The sequence below is a fragment of the Branchiostoma belcheri genome, unplaced genomic scaffold (assembly GCF_001625305.1).
Source record: "Branchiostoma belcheri isolate BF01 breed outbred unplaced genomic scaffold, Haploidv18h27 scaffold72, whole genome shotgun sequence".
Classification (NCBI taxonomy): domain Eukaryota; kingdom Metazoa; phylum Chordata; class Leptocardii; order Amphioxiformes; family Branchiostomatidae; genus Branchiostoma; species Branchiostoma belcheri.
Window position 1 is genome coordinate 1,701,153 of NW_017804376.1, and position 23,372 is coordinate 1,724,524.

The window sequence follows — 23,372 nt, forward strand, 5'->3', positions numbered from 1 at the left end:
CCATCAATAATGTTACACTATACAATTAACCAAAAACAATTTTATAATAGATGTCTGAGAGGTCAGAGGTCAAGAGATTGTGCATAATATATTTAAAAACATTTACCACCAGGAGTTAATTGGTGTGTGTTTGTTTTTATGTGTTTTTGTCCAATTCCAGATTTTTTCTTTAAACGTTCGTGGGTTTGAGGATGTGATGTGAGTAGGCAAAGTGTTGTATGTTTTAATGCACCTGTGTATGAAAGTCCGAGTCATGGCGTTGGTTCTAGGTTTAGATTGCTGGAATGCTCCTTTTTGTGCCAGTCTAGTGTTGTGCGAATGTGCCGAATTAATTGTTTTTAGTCTATTGAAAATACATCTAGGCTGTTTCTCTCTCACTAATTTATGGAATGTGTTGATTGTGCCGGTAAACAATCTCTCTTTGACTGAGGGCCAGTTTAACTGTGTGTGTAAGATATCTAAGTCGGCATCCCAACGTGCACCTGTTGCCAGCCTAGCCGCTCGATTCTGCACAACTTGTAGTTTGTCTATTTGAGTTTGTGGCGATGATGACATAAGGGCACAGCAATAGTCAAGGTGCGATAGAACCAGGGTCTGTAGTACAGTTTTTAACATGTTGGGGGTCAAGTTATCCTTATGTTTCCTAACTGACGCAAGTGCGCCTGCCATTTTCAACTTTGTATTGTTGACCTGCAGTACCCATGAAAGCTGCTGGTCTACTGTAACACCTAGTAATTTTGCATCTTCGACCTGTGTAATGCTTATGCCATCAACGGAAAGTTGCAGTTTTGGTTCCCTTTTAAGTTTCTGTTGTGTACCCATGACGATTGATTTTGTTTTACCTATGTTCAGAACTAGCTTGTTTGTTCTCACCCAATCCCATATCAGTGACAAGTCTGCCTGCAACTTATCTTGTAATCCTGTTATATCAGAAGCTGATGTGGATGGGGTTGAATCGTCTGCGTACATAACTACTGTACTCTGATTAGTTACCGTGGGCAGGTCGTTTGTAAAGATGCAAAACAGTAGGGGTCCGAGGCAGCTGCCCTGAGGTACGCCACATTTTGTTTCTATGAATGACGAAAAAGATCCATTTACAAAAACTGCCTGTTTTCTGTTTTCTAAATAACTTCTTGTCCAGTTTATGGCAGATTGTGCAAACCCATAACTATTCAGTTTGGCCAAACAGATGTCGTGATTAATTACATCAAAAGCCGCACTGAAATCTAACAAGACAGCACCTACCAAGTTACCCTTGTCAATCTCCTCCAACCAGTAGTCGGTCATTTGTATAAGCGCACTAGAAGTAGAGTGGAATCGCTTATACGCATGTTGATTACCGGAAAAAATGTCATTTGAAATCATGTAGGTTTGGATTTGCTTCTGGCATATTCTCTCCATGACCTTACTAATGGCGGGTAGCAAGCTAATTGGGCGGCTATTTGGTCCATTCATGTCACATTATGGCATATTAATACTTAGTACTGTGACTTGAAAAAGAAATGCTACACTTTGGCTAGCTCAGTTGAATAGCCTCGATCATATGGAGGCGCGCATATCGAGTATCTCCGTGTCTACTTCAAACGGCTGTCAACATTCTTACATGCAAAAAACTATGCAAAGGAGCCGATTCTGAAGACATTTAGACAGGAATATTTCTTACTTTTTTTACTATTCAAAGTCCGTCTTTCTCTTTTATAAGGAACTTTCTGCACGTGATTCTGCACAAGGGTAAAACATTTATAAATTGTGAGGCCAGTAGAGGTTAAAGCAAAAGGTAATGTTTGGCATCCAGACGTTTGGAATGTGTCTTTCAAATATTAAATGACAAGTTAAATTTAGATTTCTGATAGCCATTGCTTTACTTGCTTAGAATTAGTACGCAGTTAAAAAGCTAAGGAACGACACTAAAGAAAATGTCTCTAAAGTAAAGTTTCTCAAAATATAACCCATACAGGCCCGGCCAGGACAATACTCTTTTTCACTTGAGTTAAGTGAGGAAAGTCGTGTAAAGTGCCTTTCCCAAGGGTACAAGGTCGGTGGCATGTCAGCACTCGAACCCGGAACCTCTTGGTTCTGAGTCGAGCACGCTGCAGTTATGTCACACGGCCGTCTTTCACTTAGGTTACAGAAATTGCGACAAGTATGAACCATCTCGAACGACGTACAAGAATAGGGACAGGAGCGATCTAACGTGATCTGTCAGAGGGCCTGGCTTCTGTCTTTACCAGCAAGCTAACTATTATCGTAACAACGTTTCATGCCGCGTTTTTTTTACCTTTTCATGGTCCGTCCATGAACTTTATTTACACAATATATATGTTTTATTTACATATATCGCATAAAGAAATCAGATTTCCCCATTTTGTTTTAGCCTTTTCGTGCGATATGTTATATTCTATTTGAAGTATTTTTCGTAGGTTTCTATAGAAAATGGAATAACTTTCTATTTGCTCAAAGTACTCTTTTTCTTCATACAGTGACCATGATTTGTAGATATAAAATGTGATTCCCCCTTTGTACATTTGCTTGGTTCTTGATATTCCCATTATACATGTTTTAAGATCAATAACGTCTATATCTACTATCACCCTTAATAGTTTCTTCAATTTTTCCCAAAAGTTCTTTAGTCGTGTACAGTTGACAAACATATGATCTTCGTCTTCTACAGCTTTACAGATGCGGCACAATGGTGATGGTACTATTTTCCAACTGTACAAGTTTTTATTATTTGGGAGTATTCTGTGTAGTAACTTATACATAAAATTGGATAATCTTCGTTCTGTTTTAAGGTGTATGGTTCTATCAGTCCATGGCAGTTCAAAAGTTTCGGGGTTTTTGTTACAAATGGCTGCCCATACATGCTGACTGTGTGGGTTGCCAATTTTGTCGCTGATTAACATGATTTATAAGTACTTGCATGTGTAAGTTATGTAGTTTAAGATCTGTGTTGTATGTTCCGTTGGTTGACATTGGGTGTCCAATAACACTATCCAACTTTTGGGGATTGCGTTTTAAACTGTGTACATCTCGGCAAGCCAATCCTTCTTATCATGTAGTTTGTTAAATATGCGTAATTCGTTTAATCGATTATTATTAGCTAACAGGTCTTTTATATATTCAATTCCTAAATCTATCCATCTCTTATAACACAGTGGTGTTTGTTTGTTTTTTCTTCCCTTGGCGACTTGTAATATAACAGGAACACCAGATAATGTGATTTTTAACTTCGTTTGCTGTTAGTGGTTCGGGTACGTTCCCGGCTCCCGCCCTGATCCAGCTTAGTATGACTTGTCTATAATATAAGGGTATGTGCCCCATATTAGGAGAATGTGATTTGCTTTTAAAATGCATTTTTAAAACCAGAACTTCCTTGCCAAGAATGTTGAGGTATAGATCTGGTATAAATTTCCAATCCCCTGTAGTGTTATCCATTAGACGTCTTATTATCCCCGCATGTGAGGCTTCAATCTGTTCTCGAATATCTATCATTTTTTGTCCCCCTTTATCATAGTTTGCTATAGCTACCGATCGTTTTATTTTATTTTTCTTCCCAGACCCAAAAAGCTGTAAAACAAACTGTTCAATTTTACAATAACTTGTTCTGGAACTACAAGAGCTGTGGCACAAGTTATCTGTGACATTATCAGATTTGTCTAAGATTGTGTTCCAGTTCCCCCTCAAAAATAAGGTCGTGTATATTATGGTCGTGAAGCCAGTTAATAAGGTCTTTTAGAAAAAAAGTTCTCGCAGTGTGTGTGTTGGGTGCATATATGTTGAATAAGGTGAGCATTTCCCCTCTTATGTCGCAGTTTATCAGTATTTTGCTTCCTATGTTGTCACTGTGTATTTCTTGTTTAGAAACAGGTAAATTATGTTTGAACAGAATGCCTACCCCCTACTTAAATTGGTTCCTACATTATGATAACTTTTTCCGTTCCATTCCTTCTTAATTTATTCTATCATTTCACGTTTAAAATGTGTTTCCTGTAAAAATATTACATCTGATTTTTGATGTTGTAGCCATGTAAAGATTTGTAATATTTTTTTTCTTTTTCTCTCAGTCCTCTTGTATTTAAAGATATTACACATAGCTTTTCTTGCATAGCCATGGACATGTTTGTAGACAAGTACTCACGTAAATTTGTTGTCTCTGTAAGTCAAATGTCGTAGTTGCAACAGGAATAGCGTTCATGTCACTGGGTAATAGTATCCTCTTCATGAACACATGGGGTTTCCCGCTGCCGTGGTTCTTCCGTCTGTGACTTTTTTGCTGGGAGTGTCTGCGTTGTTTCAGACGATGAACTTGACTCCCCAGGCCTCTTTGTTGGTTGACATTCTCTTGCTGTCCGTAGGAAGATTATTACTGGTGTGACATTTGTCCTGTCCAAGTCATCATTCAAGCTCTTTCCATAATAAATATAAGAAATACCGTCTCCCTTGTGGCTCCTCGTTAGACAACTGCCGACCAACAGGTGGTTGTGTTGTTGTCGGCAGGGACGCTCACCTCCGCGGAGGTCGCCATGTTGTAGGGTCACCGCAGGCGTCCTTCGGGAGATGATAAAAAAAGTCATACCAAAAAGGCTGGACTGTATTTCTGTCGTTTATACACAGGTCCTGATGGTCTTATGGTGCTCTAGATGTACTTGTAGCTTAACGATTCGTTGGGAAACGGGTGTAAATTAGCTGATAATACGCAGGGTACTGAGAACGCTGCCGCCGTGGCTAGCCTCGTTTTCATTCCATGCCGCGTTTTAAAGTTTGCATGTCTTCATAGGCGACAGCCACTTTTTATGATGAGAAATCCAACCCACGGCAACAATTTCTTACAAATCGTGATGTTGACAGAGGTGGTCTGTGGGCATTCGGATGTTTTCATATTTTACCCATGATTTTTGTTGATTTTGTCTGTCAAGTTTGGCGGATTGTTTTTTTTAAATTTCGGTAAATGGTTTAAATGGTCGGAAAAAGTGGTGCTGGCTAGATCCCTAGTTTGTAGTAAGTGTAGTGGGAAACTTAAGAAAGTAATGATGAGATAGATATGCGCTGGAAAAGCATTTGACCTATGAACAAATCATTAGAATCTATCTGCGTGGTGACATGAATTCATTTCTCTGAACATTTACGAAACTGCGATAACACCTGTCATCAATCAGCTATTAAAGTATACATCTCCCTGTCAAATATGTGTGATGTTTATTTAGAAAAAAGGTCAATAATTGGACACTGCACTTCGATTTGAGCTTCGTGTCAACTATGCATACTTGTTTTTGAATCAGCAGCACGTTTTAATACAAGTAACAAAATATCTTAATCATTGCAGCTGTTTCGAAGCCTTTAAATCATGACATAAACAATCTTATATATCAGCAGGACCTTCCCGAGGATATCCTTGCATTTACGACGATACATGCTCCCATTGAGGGTTACGAACGACCCGTAAATTTCAAGGACTCCAACCAGTGACGGAAAAACAGCACAGTTAACGATTTTTAGATGTCAGATCCTCACAAAACAGATATTTTCTTCAATCTCATTAGGACAAAATGGACAAACCCTCTGGTCGTGGGTGATTTCTACATCTTCTTTTTATATTTAATTTATGACTACAAATTCTCATCTTTGTAATTGCTCTACGAAATTTAAAACTATGTATTTCAGAAAGGCAATTTTATACAGACAGAAAGTTTTGAACTGTTTAGAATAGAGGTGTGATATCCTTGCATATATATATCCTGTTTACGGAGTCGTAATTGACGTAATACGTTGTTCCTATCTGCACTTATTGGCTTTCAAAGAATTCGCCCGAAAGTCCCCTGCAGTTCCAGAACAAGCTGCTAGGGGGACCAAACCCACACCGCTTATTCCTAACAGAAAAAGCTATCTCCAAAAATTCAAGACCATAGCATGTTCAGGCCAAAAAAACCCGGAAGTTCTACTGCAGTACCAAGGTCATCAACCAAGAGGCCCATATTTGACCTTGACCTTTGTCTTTCTAAGACTTACCAACATACCAAATATCATCATAATCCATAAAGGCGTTATGATGTTATGCTGAATACAAATGTTCGGAAACACACACACACACACACACACACACACACAGACAGACACACACACAGACACGCCAAAACAATACCTCCATTTTTCATGGAGGTAAAAACACAAAGAACCACTACAGGAAACATTACTAGGGTCTACATTAAACAAAAAACAAAACAAAGTGAATATTAAAAATAGGGGCACATCCAGGTGTTAGTGTAGAGAAAATACATTAGAGATGACTTGAAAGGCATCGAATGCAATTTAAAGGCGGCAAAACTGGAAATATTCTGAATAAGGGAATCTGTATAATATTGACATTAGCACATTGCTATTAGCACAATCTGAGGCACATTGTGCATCAGATTTCTTTTTTTTTCCGTTTTGGGCATGTAAAGCAGCTCGGAAACAAACCCCGAGATGTGTCCTCTATTTTCTTAAGTCCTATCTGTCAGCGAGCACCCCCTTCTTTATCCACAACAACAATCCGAGACGGATGTTTACTGGAACCACGTTTAAAGTACAAACTTAAAACAGTAACATAAAGTTGACAGGCCCTATCATCAAAAGAGTGGTTAGATAATTGTCAGAGACATCCAAGTGTCTTTTTTCTACATTTAAAACAAATCGTAAGGTGAGTATCATGGTAGGGCTTCAGTGCAAAGCCATCCAACACTTCAACTTTAATTCCCGTAAGAGTTCAAAATATGATAACAAAATGTGCATTTCCTGCTCACAATAACACCACTCATTAATCTTCCTTAACCCCTTCTGTGTCTACACTTCTAGAATTAGAATTAGACCAGAAAGAACCCAATGTACATTTCCGTTTGAGAACGAGCAGGCCAGACGCTGACAGAACGATAGAAAAAAACCTACCCGACGACATCCATCCGTTAATTATATCTGACCTCCTTTAATTACCGGCACTAAACGGGGTCTTGAAGAATCGGCAGGGTTTTGTACAATGCTTTTACATTCTGTATAGACATTTTTCTTATCACGTACTGCAGTTTCTCCGAGTGAAGATGTGTGACGATTTTCAAGCAAAGGTCGAGAGAGACATTTGGTGTAGAAAACAGTTTCTGACAAATGTATTTTGTCTCCTTCCAAGCGGCACTAATCGACACCCGGGGTAATGGTTCTCTGGGGAATTCGGTGGGGCACCCTGTTGGGCTTTTGTACATAGTTAGACTGCATTCTGTATTTTCATAAACATGTTCCTTTCAATTTTGTACAACATATTCCCGAAGATGTAATGATACCCAAGTCACGGTCACTTGCTGTAGTCATGGAAGGGTTAAAAATGAACAAATAGAGGATTACATGACAAAAAAGGTGTATGAACACCTGTAAATGTTGCCCTCCCAGACACTACAATAATACATTACATTACACTACAATATGAATGCAAAAATCATACAATAGAATTACATGGATGAGACTGGATAAAAAATACAGTTCACTACAGTACAGTGTGTACATTAAGACATGAAAAAGTGATGATTAAAACTTACATCATGCTGATGTTAGGGCTATACACAAGGCACATCTGCAATAACTGGAGTTAGAACTATAGTGTGCATAAAATCTAGTAAATGTAACTCTTACAAGTGATTGCTTTAACGTGGGACTTAGCTTGTTCAAAGTAGTGACCGGCCTTGGAATATAGGATGAATATAGGAGGAATATAGGCTGATGTCCTAGCTCTTATTGGAACAAACATGTGCGATCGTTTCTTGACGGTCTGGATGAAAAGAAGACATACTTAAGAACAGTTGATTTGCTTGGACAAATACTATTATGTCGCAAACCTCGGAAGGGGCGCCCGCAGCAGACCTGATGTTGCTAATGTTTTCTTGTAGGTAGGCTTTATATATATATTAGGTATAGCCTGGGCTCATAGAATGAATTTAGTCTGACAAATGTTCCATACAAGGTACATCCATGTTGATTAAACCCAATTGTTCCTTTGATAAAACCAGTCATAGAATATGTCTGGGCTACCATCTTCACAATCACATTTTATGTTTCTATACCCCTCTGCACAATGGCCCCTAGGTCGTTCATGCTGTCAAGAGAATACAAGAGTGTCAGGAATGCAGTAGGTGTACATATCTTATGATAAGATTCACGTCGACTATTGACACTGAATTTATCTTCGCATAGGCCTGGATTTCTAGTAAAGTAATAGGATGTATTGGTACCAATAATGTCAATGCAAGTTTGGGACCCTTTAATAATTCTGATATTCAAACACGCCTCGTTAGACAAGTGCCGACCTACAGGTGGTTGTGTTGTTGTCGGCAGGGACGCTCACCTCCGCGGAGGTCGCCATGTTGGCTTGTTATAGATTCACCGCAGGCGTCCTTCAAGAGATGATACAAAAGTCGCACCAAAAAGACTGGACTGTATTTCTGTCGTTTATACACGAGCGTTACCTAAGACAAGACTGACCGGTCATAAGCTCTAGGCGAAATAAATTCTTCGTGTTGGATCTTAAGTTTTAACTTTAAACATGTAACTACCAACACAAATGATTCTTCATGATATTATACTCAGTTCATGTTAAGGGATGTTGATGAATGTTTTAGTATAATCGTCATGTCAGACAAACTGTTCTCTCCAGCAGACCAACTCCCTTGGCATGCTATCTCTCTATTAAGCTTGATATCGAGTTGTAATTACTAGTCGACTGAGGAAACGGAAATCCCGATATTGACTTGGGGAAGTCAGAAGATCAGTAGGAAACTGAATGGCGTGCATCGGAATCTACTCTGGGCATGCAGGCGAGTAGTAGCCCAACGAGGGCGTTGGGGCGGCGGACCGTAGCGTGGGGCATTTCTCCAGTTGCGTCCGGGGCACAGCCCATGGGGAGGGCATACTCCTGAGTCGGGAACTCTCCGCCTTACGAGCCTGGTTCTCAGGAAATGTTCAAAGAAATTATGGTATACATATGAAACGCGAGTCAATTCGAGGCGTGAAACCGTTTCCAGTGTGGGTTCCAATATATTCCGTGTCAATTCGGATCGTGGTCATACCGAAACACATTTTGAATCATGTCCCATTGTTAGCGCCCTTTGTGTCCGGCATTAGGAATCAAGAAATCGACTCCATGCACAAAATTCGACACCATGCACAGAAATCACCATGCACAGAAGTCGATCCCATGCACAAAAATCGACCCCATGCACACATACTTCCCTTCGGAAAGACTTCAACAAGCCTACGCTACGGCACAGTGCTCGCTCACGCCCTTGGCGTCCGGCATCGGCAACCTGGCATGACTTACAGCAAGTTACGTTATCACAAAGAGAAAATAAACGGTTATCCATTGTTTAAAGTCTCAGATTTTGCGGTGATGTGACTAGGTAAATAGCAAAGATAGCAATTACATCAGAGTTATAAAGTAGAGGCCTGGGCGTGTTCTTTTACGGTTGGATGACACTGCGTCATAATGACACCATTGTTGCAAAAACGCAGCGTGACAGCAAGCTTGTCACACTATGATAGTGTCTATGTATCTTGACGCGTAGCGATTGCTGCGTCCTGCCTACATGTTTGGATTACCCTTTTTAGAGGTAAGTTCGTTTTCTCCCAACATGATTGTAGGGAAATTGTCAAAATAACGACGTGAAGTGGTCAAAATAGTCTTTCAGCTATATCTAGACACTCTTCAAAATATCGGAAAATGTTGTGTAGGGAGGCATGCATTCGAGGTACCTAGAACTCCGAATGTACTTTGTTGATTCACAATAAACCTTTTTTAATGATTTCTACTGATACCTATTTGTTAGCTTACGATGATGAAGTGATCTTAATGTAAGTACTGCCAAAACGCAGTTACACAAGCAACTAGATATGATTTTGTAAACGGTAAGACGTTTCAGGTGGCATCCACCACCTTTTCTTTATAGGCACGAATGCCTCGTAGAGGTCTACCCGTAGCCCCCTTCATGTTTTTATATTATTTTAGTTTATTTTTATTTTAATTCAATTGTAACATGACAATACACTGGCCACCCAGACAGCATGGCTGATTTCGGGTGCCAAACAATACAAATGTGTAAACATAGACCCTCACCCCCTTTATGTTGAGGGTGGGGTTGTACATTCTTTCATATATAGCCTTTCTAACTCTTCGTTTCCACCAGCGAGTTTCACGGTCTAAGATATCCGACCGTGGACTCGAGTTTGAAAGGGTGACCCTCGTTGTGTTGTAGGTGTTTGTAAATGGCTGAAGAGTAGCCATTGGTCTAGGTCTCACATTTTAATGGTACACACACATTAGAGTAAAACAAAAGGGAAGTCTAGCAGTGAACCACTTCACGAATGAACCAATTCTTAATGAATTTTGGTGGTACCTCTTTGTTAGCTTACGATGACAAAGTAATTTTAACGCTGTGCACCAGGCTGAGTACTGCTTTTCTAATTTACGATAATAAACTACTAGTATACATAAATACGTAACAGAATTATTCGGCAGTTGCCTAGTAGTGTGTAGGCGCAATTTTATTTCAGATTGATGATAACAAACTAGGTGAGCATTGGTGCGGGGTCACTTTGTGAAAAGGTAAGCCATCTTTTTATGACCATATTCTAAATAATGGAATAATTTTTTTATTCATTTGCACATACTAAAAAAATGAAGTGAATAAGATATTTTCAAAAAGAGGAGGGACGAAGCCAACAGCCTTATACGATGCCCTTCTCCATTACACTTTTATTAATATCATGTAGATGTTGATTATAAAAATATGATAAATATAAGATGAAAGACAAAATATTTAACGAAATTGGACTACAGATCAGAAGATTGCAACCTGAGTATTATTCGAAATGGCAACAGAGAATTACAAGACAAGGAATGCATGATAAAAGCATAACTTAAATGAATACAACTGAAATATTTTACATTTAAAAATAACAACAAAAATAACAACAATCGGATACAATATTGCAAATCTTGCATAAGAAATTAATCAGTAATATTGAGACATTAAAATATAAGAAAGCTTAATAATTATCTTAATTATCTTAGAATCCATAGAACTATAAGAGTTATACATATCTGTCATTAAAATGCACATCTACGTCACAGAATACTGGAAGTCATAATCGTTAAACGATCGTGAGAGATATGGTATCGGAACATACCTACATCTCTGAGTGATTGCCCTCGGAATGTTCAGTTTGTGTGCTTTTTGGTAATTTCTGCCTGAGATGGTAGATCTACGACTCGGTAGCCAGTTTTCAAATTCTAGAGTTGAGAAGAGATCTGGGAAACTAAAGCATATGTTAATGGATATGTAAGATATTAATAAGCATGGAACAAGATATATGTGTATGTGTATGTGCCTGTAAAACATAAACTTTCTCTAAGAAAAAGCACTATTTTAATTTGTGTGCGATGAGTTGCTGAGGGTTGATCGTTAAAAAGCATGTGGGTAGATAGAATAGATCTCATACGCCCCCTATCGTGGGTTCGTTATACTGTGTTTGATCTCGTTCCTGGGGTTGAATCGGGAACAAACCATGTGTGTATGTTATGAAGCTGTACGTCTTATACGCCCCCTAGCGGGGATTCGTAATACTGACATGTTCAATCAATCGTGAAAGCCTGTGGGTACAGATTGTGTGTTATACGCCCCCTATCGGGAGCTCTTTATACTTTTAACATAAAATGTTGCAGGTAATCTATGTATGTACAGTGCTCGTGGCAGGTTGGGTCATTGGAAAATTGTTATAGGTTAACTAGGAGTTAGGTTAACTAAATGTTTCTCTTCTCAACATTAATTCTAAAGCTATAATTCTTTTTTGTCTAAAGCCAAATTCAACATACTAAAGTCAAAGCCTTAATTCTTTTAAACAGCTTTAATCTTTTATAAACTATAAACTTTTATAAACTTTTACGATTCACGATAACTTCTTCAATGTGTCTTATTTATTATTCATATGAACCATATCTACATGGATTGAATGTCGTTAGTTGATCGTATTCTATACCAAAGGCAGTCTTGTAAACTTTTGGCATTTGCAAATATTTCTTATGCTATAAGGTGAGAATTTGATTTATAATTCTGAAGAATTTACTCCACGAAGTAACCATCTAACCTATGCCATTTGAACGAACTAACTACATACATTTAAATACAACGCTTATTCAAATTTGTAGCGGAGCTAGATTTTACAAAGTTCTTGTAATTGCTGTTTAAAAATTGTAAAAACATTTTACACGTTATATTTTGAGGTGATAACTTTATTTCATAATTCTGTCAAAAATTACTCAACAAAACATCTAATTAGCTGGGGACTATTTGAACGAACTAGCTTTGGTAACAGGACAATCTAGAATAAATCAAAGACAATGCTGATTCGAGCGTTCGAAGAGACCTAGTTTTTACATTGCTCATTCAAATTTTTCTAGGTGTGATGTAACAGAGCTAGATTTTACAATACTCTGAAAAATATGTTGGTAGTAGTAAACATTTCTTACGCAATGTATTTTATGATCAGAATTTGATTTTTTCAAAAAAATTATTTCACGGAGTACCCATCTAGCTCAAGCCATTTTATGGAACTAGCTTGGGGACAGGACAATCTACCAAAATGAAAAAAAAGGCTTAATTAAATGTGTAGCAAAGCAAGAATTTACAAAGTTCTTTTAATTGCGAGTAAAAATGGTAAAAAACATCTCACACAGTTATTGTAAGGTAAGAATTCTCATTCATAATTCTGTCAAAAAATTCTCTAGAAAGTGTCTAACTAGCCCGGGGGCTATTTGAACGAACTAGCTTTGGTGACAGGACAATCTAGAATAAATCAAAGACAATGCTGATTCGAGCGTTCGAAGAGACCTAGTTTTTACATTGCTCATTCAAATTTTTCTAGGTGTGATGTGACAGAGCTAGATTTCACAATACTATGAAAAATATGTTGGTAGTGGTGAAGATTCCTTACGCAATGTATTTTATGATAAGAATTTGATTGATTTTTTTCTAAAAAAATTACTCCACTGCGCACCCATCTAGCTCAAGCCATTTTATCGAACTAGCTTGGGGACAGGACTATCTACAAAAATGAAAAAAAGGCTTAATTAAATGTGTAGCAAAGCAAGAATTTACAAAGTTCTTTTAATTGCGAGTAAAAATGGTAAAAACATCTCACACAGTTATTGTAAGGTAAGAATTCTCATTCATAATTCTGTCAAAAAATTCTCTAGAAAGTGTCTAACTAGCCCGGGGGCTATTTGAACGAAGTAGCTTTGGTGACAGGACAATCTAGAATAAATCAAAGACAATACTGATTCGAACGTTCGAAGAGAGCTAGCTTTTACATTGCTCATTCAAATTTTTCTAGGTGTGATGTGACAGAGCTAGATTTCACAATGCTCTTTAAAATATGTTGGTAGTGGTAAAGATTCCTTACGCAATGTATTTTATGATCAGAATTTGATTTTTTTCTAAAAAACAATTATTTCACGGAGTACCCATCTAGCTCAAGCTATTTTAACGAACTAGCTTGGGGACAGGGCAATCTACAAAAATGAAAAAACAAACGCTTATTTGAATGTGTAGCAGAGCAAGAATTTGCAAAGTTCTTTTAATTGCGAGTAAAAATGGTAAAAATATCTCTCACAGTTATTGTAAGGTAAGAATTGTCATTCATAATTCTGTCAAAAATTCTCTAGAAAGTGTCTAACTAGCCAGGGGGCTATTTGAACGAAGTAGCTTTGGTGATAGGACAATCTAGACTAAATCAAAGACAATGCTGATTCGAACGTTCGAAGAGAGCTAGTTTTTACATTGCTCATTCAAATTTTTCTAGGTGTGATGTAAAAGAGCTAGATTTCACAATGCTCTTAAAATATGTAGGTAGTGGTAAACATTTCTTACGCAATGTATTTTATAATTAGAATTTGATTTTTTTCTAAAAGAAATTATTCCACGGAGTACCCATCTAGCTCAAGCCATTTTAACGAACTAGCTTGGGGACAGGACAGTCTACAAAAATGAAAAAAAAAACGCTTAATTAAATGTGTAGCAGAGCAAGAATTTATATTGGTGCCAACAATGTTCTAGGAAAAGTCACCAAGTTTGGCCGTTCTAGCGCTAGCCGTTAAGACGCTATGTGAAATTTGGCGTGGGCACTTTTAGTCCCCCCTCCTCTTTTAAGATGAGAGAAAACAAAAGTCAGTGTAGGGAAGACAAATTTAGGTGTAGGGAAGACAGAAGTCAGTGTGGGGAATACTAAAGCCTGTGTGGAGAAGTCAAAACTCAGTGTAGAGAAGACGAGTCAGTGTAGGGAAGACAAAGGTTATCGTAGGAAAGACAACATTCAGTTTAGGGGAAACAAAAATGTATGGAAGACAAAAATCGGTGTAGAGAAGACAAAAGTCAGTGTGGAGACGGTGAAATTTATATCTACAATTTTTGTGTCGTTATGGAACAGCTGCCTCTGTTCCGCATGTATTGCATTGTTGAAATTTCAATAAAATAAAATAAGATAAAATTCAAACTGGTTTATTGCACAAAAGTATATTGCAGCCTGACGGCTGAATTGCACACTCATTTACAATGGGATGCTATACTTTGACTGGATTTTAAAAACAAATACAATTCTAAAACATCAGCATGAAAGTTCATCTGATTTGGTAAATTACATTATGAAAAACTTAAACTGTTCTCCAACTCAAAATTTGACTCACCAGAAATTTTCGACTGAATCGCTCAGTCTTCCTCAGCTATCTGACCCAAATGCTGTGGACACGTGATTTTTTTCCCACGTGTGACGTCAGCAAAGGGTCAAAGGTTGTCTGAAGTCGATATCGCCCCCCGTCACATGGAGTGAGTACCTGTTTTAGACCTCATCGTACGTTAAGACAGCTCCTTGTGGCACCTAAGGACAAAACTCCCAAGGAAGACAAGTGTGGCGTTATCTACCACATAAGTTGCCAGGGAAACACCAACAGAGGCCCCTGTCGGGAAACTTATATCGGGGAAACTAAGCGCTCACTAAAAACCAGGTTTCTAGAACATAGACGACCCAGTTCTGCTGCATCTGAGGTGTCACAGCACATCCACATAGAATCACCGGGACACAGTGGATCTAGAGGGGGTCAGAATCTTAGATACCGAACAGGATTACTTCAAGAGAGGCATAAAAGAGGCCATATACATCAGGGCACTTCAACCATCGCTCAACCGGGACGGGGGGGGGAGGTCGATATCGACTTCAGACAACCTTTGACCCTTTGCTGACGTCACACGTGGGAAAAATCACGTGTAAACAGTATTTGGGTCAGATAGCTGAGGAAGACTGAGCGATTCAGTCGAAAATTTCTGGTGAGTCAAATTTTGAGTTGGAGAACAGTTTAAGTTTTTCATAATACAATTCTAAAACATTCTAAAAGTAGTAGTGCGCAACAAATCTAAAACCAAACTAAAAGTGTTATTTCAAATATGTAGTTAATATAGACAACTTAGTCAACTTATAATAACATGTAAAAGTTTAAAACAAATTATGCTTTTTTAATGATAAAATTTACATAAAATTATACCGGATGTTTCTTATATTAGATTATGCTCGAAAAATTTTGAAGGCATGGTCAGAGGTTCACGATTTTTTGTAGGCAGGTTGTCTTATTCATGGGCATTTTTAATGCTAAAATGGGCTTTGTGGGAGGTTCTTACGTTAATGGAGTTGAAGTTTTGTGTTTGCGTTTTTTGTTGTTATCAAGATAACCTCGGAATCCTTAGATGGTTGTCTATGATTTTTAGTTGGCAAGTTACCGTTACTCGTGGGGGGTTCCCATGTCATTGAATTTGACCTTTTGTGTCTTTCGTTATTGTTGTTAGCAGGATACTTTAAACATTTAACACTATTTGCACACTCGTAACAACAGATCTATCTAAAGCCCTTGACAGAATTGACCATCCTACAGCAATCAAATGCATGTTAGACCTCGGAGTACGTCCAGCTCTGATACCGTGGATTTGTAGTTTTATCTCTGACCGGCGTCAAAGAGTCTGCTACCAAGGCAAGCACTTTGACTGGTTGTACCTTACCTGCGGCGTGGCGCAAGGAACAGTACTTGGGCCAATCATCTCTCTGTCCGTGATTGACAGTGCACTACGTGACGTCACCGACCGCTGGAAATACGTTGACGACATGAACCTGGCCTTGACAAGAACACTCCGCCAGCCATGTTCCCTACAACCTACACTGAACAACTTAAACGACTGGACTACCGACGACAAAATGACAATGAACCCTAAAAATATGTAAAGCCATACAAGTGTGTTTTTCCAAGTCTCCGCCATCACCGGAACCACTTAGTATTAACGGTCGTATGTATGTACTGTATGTATGTTTGTATGCCTGATGTACGTACCACACATCAAAGTCCTAGGTCTGACTGTGCAGAACGATCTGAAGTGGGAACTACAAGTCACCAACATGTTAACTTCTGCTAACAAGAAGCTGTACCTACTTCGTCGCCTGAAACGGTTTGGTGTGTCTGTCCCAGATCTCAAGACAGTCTACACCTCGTACGTGAGACCCGCGCTCGAGTACGCCGCACCGGCGTGGCACTCATCCAACGTTCACAGCAAAACTTGAAAGGATTCAAAGGAGAGCGTGCAGGATTATTCTCGGAACTCAATACACCGACTACACTTCTGCTCTGTCCACATTAGAGCTTACCACCCTTGCTGACTGTCGGATCCACATCTGCACCAAGTTCGCTAAGTCACTACTCGGACCTGACTTCAGAGACTGGCTTCCCCCTATTAGAGAACACATATCAGGACGTTCAACGATCTGAACGATCTCAGAAACTGGACATTTCATTATGCCGGACGAACAGCTACAAAAACTACCTAAATAAGGGGTAGCCCATTGATCCGACGACACTATGTATTTCTGTACTAACTTACCACGACAGTATGTCGCAATATATTTATGTAGTGATTTTATATGTATATGAATGCATCAAGTCCGACCAGTATGAATGATTCCAAAAACATTTTATGATTAAAGTATTTTAATGTGAATAATTATGAATGCTTTTAATACTTAATATTTTAATATTTTATACTGTGTAAATTCAACACAATTCAGGCAACTGTAATGTCTGCAAGTTGAATAAAGATTCATTCATTCAAAAAAAAAATTCGTGAACTCGCTAATGAATGTTCACGATTTTTGTGAGCAAGTTACCGTTGACGATAGCAAGATCAAGTTCGGAAATGGGCGTCGTGGGAGGTCTGTACGTTACTGTAGTGGGCTTTGGGTGATTGTTTTTTTTTTTAGTTTTTAAGTAGTTCAAGTTGTAGAATAGGATTTTTTATATTTTTTGTGTGAATAGTTTAAGGGGTTTAGATTGAGGGTTTGGAGTCTGTAGTAGGTTGTGGGTTAGTGTCATAGGACGTTTTGTGTGTACATCTTTAAGTGTAGGCGAAGTCTTTGTCCTTTTATGTAGTTGGTTAAACTAACAACAGCATAGTCAGGTTTAAGTAGGCTACACTAACAGCAGCACAGCAAGTGTCTAGAGTTGTTTGTTGAAATAAGAGTAATCCTCAAGTGTTCCTCAAACAATCGAAGCTACCCACCGAAACAGTCCTGACAAGGTAGTAATGTGTATCAAATATAGGTTCAAGGTCAAGTGTTGGAAACAAGTGCCTGCATAACAAGTGCCCGTTTTTACTACATGTATATGGTACGTTTAATATTACTAGTTACGCGTGTAGTTTAAAAAGATGTGCGATATTTGCGCCACTTTAAAGAATTATTTGTCGTCTTGCTTTTTTTGGCACAAAACCACATAGGAAGGTATTGTTGGACACTTCCACACCATATCCAGGATTGTTTGTTAAAGCAACATAGGATTTTCGAGTGTCTAGTAGGTATGTTGTGTGCACGTGAAAATGCGAAGCGTTGTTCATTCTATGTAGTAAGTTAAGATAACAGATAGGGTGAACTAGATTAAGCTAACAACAAGACTGGCAGGGTGTAGAGAACGGTTTGTTTAAACAACAGCACCCGTAAAGTGTTCCTATAACAAGAGTCTCTGCTACTCTGGAAACAGCCCTGACAAGTTAGTGCTATATATCAAAATAGATTCAAGGTCAAGTGTGGGAAACCGCATAAGATATAAATGGTATACAACTTTATTTGAGTAAGTTGTAACTCATAGCTGGATTCACCATTAATGTGGAAAGAAATATATATTTTTACTAAAGTTTCTTTGATTTGTATGTATTTTCACTAAATCTGGCTAATATATGCAGCCGTGGAGAACAGCGTTTTGGCGCTTCTCGCTTTAGGCACTATTAAAGTTAAACTAACAACTTACAGCCCGGGAGCTGTCACTGGCTTTAGCCGAAAAAAACATTTCCTGTGAAGAGTTGTTTGTTGAAACAACATTACCTGTCAAGATTCTCCCTGTGGAAGGAGATTAAGTTTCTACCAGGCATCATGGATCGCTGGACAAATAGTAGAAATTGGCCAAAATAAAGGGAATAGTATGCCGCTAAAGGGAGTTAGCCCGCTAGAGAGATACAATTTGCAATTTGCGGGAACGAACCCATTTATCTTACAGACCACATACACTGCACATGTACCATCACAACAATTGGCCATTTTGTGTGAGCATTATGTAGTGCAATTGTTTTCAACGTATTGGATACCGCCCGCTTCAACTACATGTACGCTGGCTGCATAGAAGAAAATTAGTTGAAGGAGTTTTTTGCCGTTTTGAGGTTTGGATCGCTGCGCATCGGAGGGAAGAAAACAACCTTTCGCGGCCAGACTCCCCAGGCCGATTCTCCTCTCCTTTTTGCCGAATTCTACAATCCGTATTTCTGTAGAAAGACATGGTACGGGCTAGGTAAATAGTATGTTGCTTCATCCACAAAAGGACTCTCTGACCACTATAACTATGATTATCATCTTTAAAAAAAACCTACACTATATACACACACAATACCCACCAAAACAATATCAAACTGGCATGACCCTTTGGAACTCTAGTTTTCGTTGGTTTTGCATATTCTTGCTTATTTTCGGATTTTCTGTGCAGCGGCAGCAAGAGCGCGTAAACGCCCCCCCCCAGCTGCCCGGGAGACGTGGTTGCCTCATTACTATTGGTTGGCATTTGTGGAAATTCCAATAGTCTTAAGTATGATGACGGACACGGGGGCGTTTAAAATCAACCTTAGCAAAATGTCCGACTCAAATCTCAATTTAATTGTAAGGCTCTTTCAAAATGATTATGCTGGTCAGCAAAATGTTCACTGAGACGATAGTGATCAGCTAGATGTTAATGTCAAATGTATGGTTTCTTCTTTATTCTGGTTAGAGTTACGCAGAACAATACTCCTACAGTTCGTTTATTTAAACTGTCAAAGAAGGGACAGTGTTTTTTTTTACTTTATCGTCTTCAATTGCATGGTTATGTACCATTTTTAAACAGTGTACAATACCAAACAATGTCCCTCTGTATCTGTGTGTTGTTTCTCCAGGGGTTTCCAGCAGAACTGATGAAAAACCACTGCCACACTGTGCTCCAGGACTGCCAGATACACCGTCTGAAGAGTACAGGTTTAACGGAACGTGGTATTCACTTAAATGCTGGGCAAGGACGTTTCCTACATCTCACTCTGTCTTAAGATGCCTGCACAATAAATCTGTGTTCTTTTATGGGGATTCTACGACAAAACAGTTGTGGAAAATTTTAACGGAGTTTCTAAACTTAGAAACAACAGGTTCAGTTATATATCACACAGCTGCAGTAAACCAAGAATTTAACATGACATTGGAATTTAGATTCCAGCATTTTCCACGAAACGTACGTGATAAGAAAAAAACGTGGCTATACTTTAGGAGCCTTCACTATGTGGCAGAAGAAATTGATGAAATAATTGGAGGGCCGAATGTCGTTGTCGTTTTAGGGCTATGGGGTCACTTTACCGCTGAACCAATTGAAACATTCCGTTCACGACTTTATGGAATGCGCCATGCTATAGAGCGACTACATAGTCGTTATCCAGAAACAAGAGTTATCTGGCGGACAAGTAACACTCGCCACCATAGCCAGTTATCCCATTTTATAGAAAACAGCGATTGGTATGCTTATCAGCTATTCTTAGAAGTAAAAAAATAACGGAAGGCCTTAATATCGCAATCATAGATGTCTGGGAAATGACTTCCTGTATGTTTCATGATCCTATTATGCATGTACCCGAGGACATTGTAAGAAACATGGTAGATTTGATACTGTCATACATCTGCCCCTACTAAGTACATTCGGCCCTTGTAACTGCATGTGTGTGTGTGTGTGCGTGTGTGTGTGTGTGTGTGTGTGTGTGTGCGCGCGCAAAAATTGTTTGCATAGTCAATAAACATGTAGTAGACAGTTTTGGTATGAACGTAATGATCGAATGGCCAAGTCGGTATGGGGTGGTCGTTTAAATGTCCGGTCTTTTATACTTGGCTATACTACTACAAAGTATAGAGGGGATCCTAACACCAAAATCTTGCTTCGTATAACGACTGGGACTGAATACCTTTGTACAATATTTGTTTCTGTGGAAATGTACAGAAGCAAGATAAGCTTAAGGAAGGGGTAGCCTTAGCACGAGAGATAGGGATCTGGAAGGGTTTAGTTTGCAACGGTTTGTACTTTAAAAACGCATTGTTTTGAGTGGTTCATTGTGTACAATTAAATCAATGTAAGGATAAAAGGTAATGGCTTGTGCGTGATGTAGTGATACTTTGGTTGGCATCTATATAGTACATTTGTACCTGTAAAATAACCATGGAGTGGCTTGCAAGTAATGTATAAGAGAAAAATAATTAAAGCTATTGGGAATTTCCTTATAAAGGACGATTAAAGTTTAAGGAGTAGGCTTTGTAATATTGAGAACAAACATTTAATAAAACATTCCCACATGACAAACTTTTAATGAACCTTAAACTTTATGCTCTCTAACTAGCCTATACCAGGATTTGTAAGGCGACTGGAAAGAGTAGAAATCGGCCACATAGAGAGATAACATGTCACGGGAGTTTGTCCGCTAGCGCTAGAGAGTACATGTTGTCGCACCCGAAGACTGACGGGGGTCGCTACATTCTTTGAAGTCGATCATATATCCATTGTTGACTTCTTAATTTCCTTGTATAATATAGTTTTGGAATGCATGTATAATTTGCTTTCATATGATATCCAAGTAATCGTTGTTGTAAATTCATAAAGCCAGCACTAAGTAACATGGTTCAATGTTGTTAACAGTTCTCCCCAAATTGACGTGCATGTTATATTTGTGGACCTCACGCGCTCCTTTGATACTGAATGGACCATGGCGGGCTCCTCCACAGTTTGTAACCCATGGGGAAAAGACACGACTTATGGCGATGTCCGAACAGTTACCTGAGCGATCGTGTTCAACGTGTGAAATGGGAAAAGAGCATCTCCGCAGTTAACACCGTTCTTGCAGGCACACGTCAATGGGCATTATTTCACCAACGTTTATTATTATTGCGATGAACAACCTAGACTGTGGGATCCCGCCCATGTCGTAGGGACACCCGTCCACTCTACCTTTATGCATATATTGTACGTCTTCTTCTCATTGTTGTGTTTATTATGTCAGATTAAAGGTTTTTACTATTAATGTTTGAAATCGTTTGATTCATCAATGCACGTTCCCTATATGTTGATTAATCGTCATATAATTGCAACAAAAAAGGAAAAAAAATAAATATGGTTCTACTTATTCAGAATATGTTGAAGTTAGTGCAGGAACAGGATCACGGAGCTTTAGTAGCAGCGGTGACGAGAACACGACTCGTCTGACAAGAGCCGGGACGGCGGACATGGAAGTACTCCAAGTAGTCAGCTGTAAACTACTCGAACACATAATGTATTCCGCAACCATGAAACACCGGGACGATCACCACATCCTTTTCCCCACCCAACATGGCTTCCGCGCTAACCACTCATGTGTGTCCCAGGCAGACAAATAGACATGGCAATCCTAGACCTTTCCAAGGCATTCGACAGCGTACCGCATATTAGGCTCATTAACAAATTAGATTTCTACGTTGAAGAGATTCAGTTGTCACGTATAGATACAGTTCCTAGTGAATTCTTTCATCAGTGACAACTTTGGAAGGATAAGGATACTAACCTCCAAATTTTCGATGGCTATCGGTCCATCTTGTTCACGGAGTGGCCTAATCTCGCGAGAGCGCGAGACTAGGCCCGAGACTTGCATCGGTCTGTCGGGTCCCACCCCCCGCTGCCTCCCTCCGGAGTAAGGGTAAGTAAGTCTTGGGGAGTTCCCAACCTTCTATCCGGTTCAACTTGGCACCTTCCAACTGTATGTGCACCGCTTCCTTAATCTTCCTGTGTGGGTTACGAGACTCTTGGTCTATAATTTCAATAATGTCAGAGATGGGCCTGGTAGTGATTGTGTTACCAGCCTGGAGTTGGTGTTGACTTAACGCAGATTTGCAGTCTTTCTGGTGAAATGACTTTTGGTGTTCAGAAGTCCTTTCTCCCAGTGACCGCTCAGTTTCACCCACGTAAACCTCCCCGCACTCTTCACACTTGATTTTGTAGATCACACCGCACTTCTCACTTGGTGCTAGAGGGTCCTTGGGTCTGACAAGGGCATTACGTAAGGTGAAGTCCGGTTTGGAGTACAGGCTCACATTATGTTTGGCATGTACACGTTTCAACCTCTCTGTAACTCCATGTATGTAGGGTAGAACCAAGTAACTCGCTGGGAGTTGTTCTTGTTTTCCGGTCTTACTCTGTTCCTTGCTACTTTTGTCCTTCCTGGAGTTGTTATCCCCCTCCCTCAGGGCCCATTCTGGGTATCCACAGTGTCTGAGGGCTACTCTGACTTTTTCCTTTTCGGCCTCTCTCAAAGCGGGATCTTCAATAAGGGTGTTGGCTCTGTGCATGAGAGTCCTAACTATCCCAAGCTTCTGTTGCACCGGGTGGTTGGAGGACCACTGCAAATAGTGGTCGGTGTGGGTTTCTTTTCTGAACACATCTGTAGTGATGGTGTTGTCTGGACCCGACAGACCGAAACCCACATTACATGCCATGGAGGTAAACATCAAGGAAATAATAAAAAGAAATCTCAGTTGATCTTTCTGGCAAGATTGACTAGAATTATTAATCAAGGACGAAATTATTATATCCTAAGCCAAGAAGGTTATGTTATCAGAGGCGTTCGTGTATGTTTCTGTGTGTCCAGAAACACGATAACATAAGAAAGCTTTAATGGATTGACTTGATATTTGGTAGGTGGGTAGGT

The 23,372-nt window shown here is 39.2% G+C and overlaps 1 pseudogene; it reads left to right on the plus strand.

The window, feature by feature from the left end:
- The window catches only part of LOC109484997, a 42,277-nt pseudogene extending 21,462 nt beyond the window's left edge, over positions 1 to 20,815 (plus strand).
- Positions 20,816 to 23,372: the final 2,557 nt, after the last annotated feature.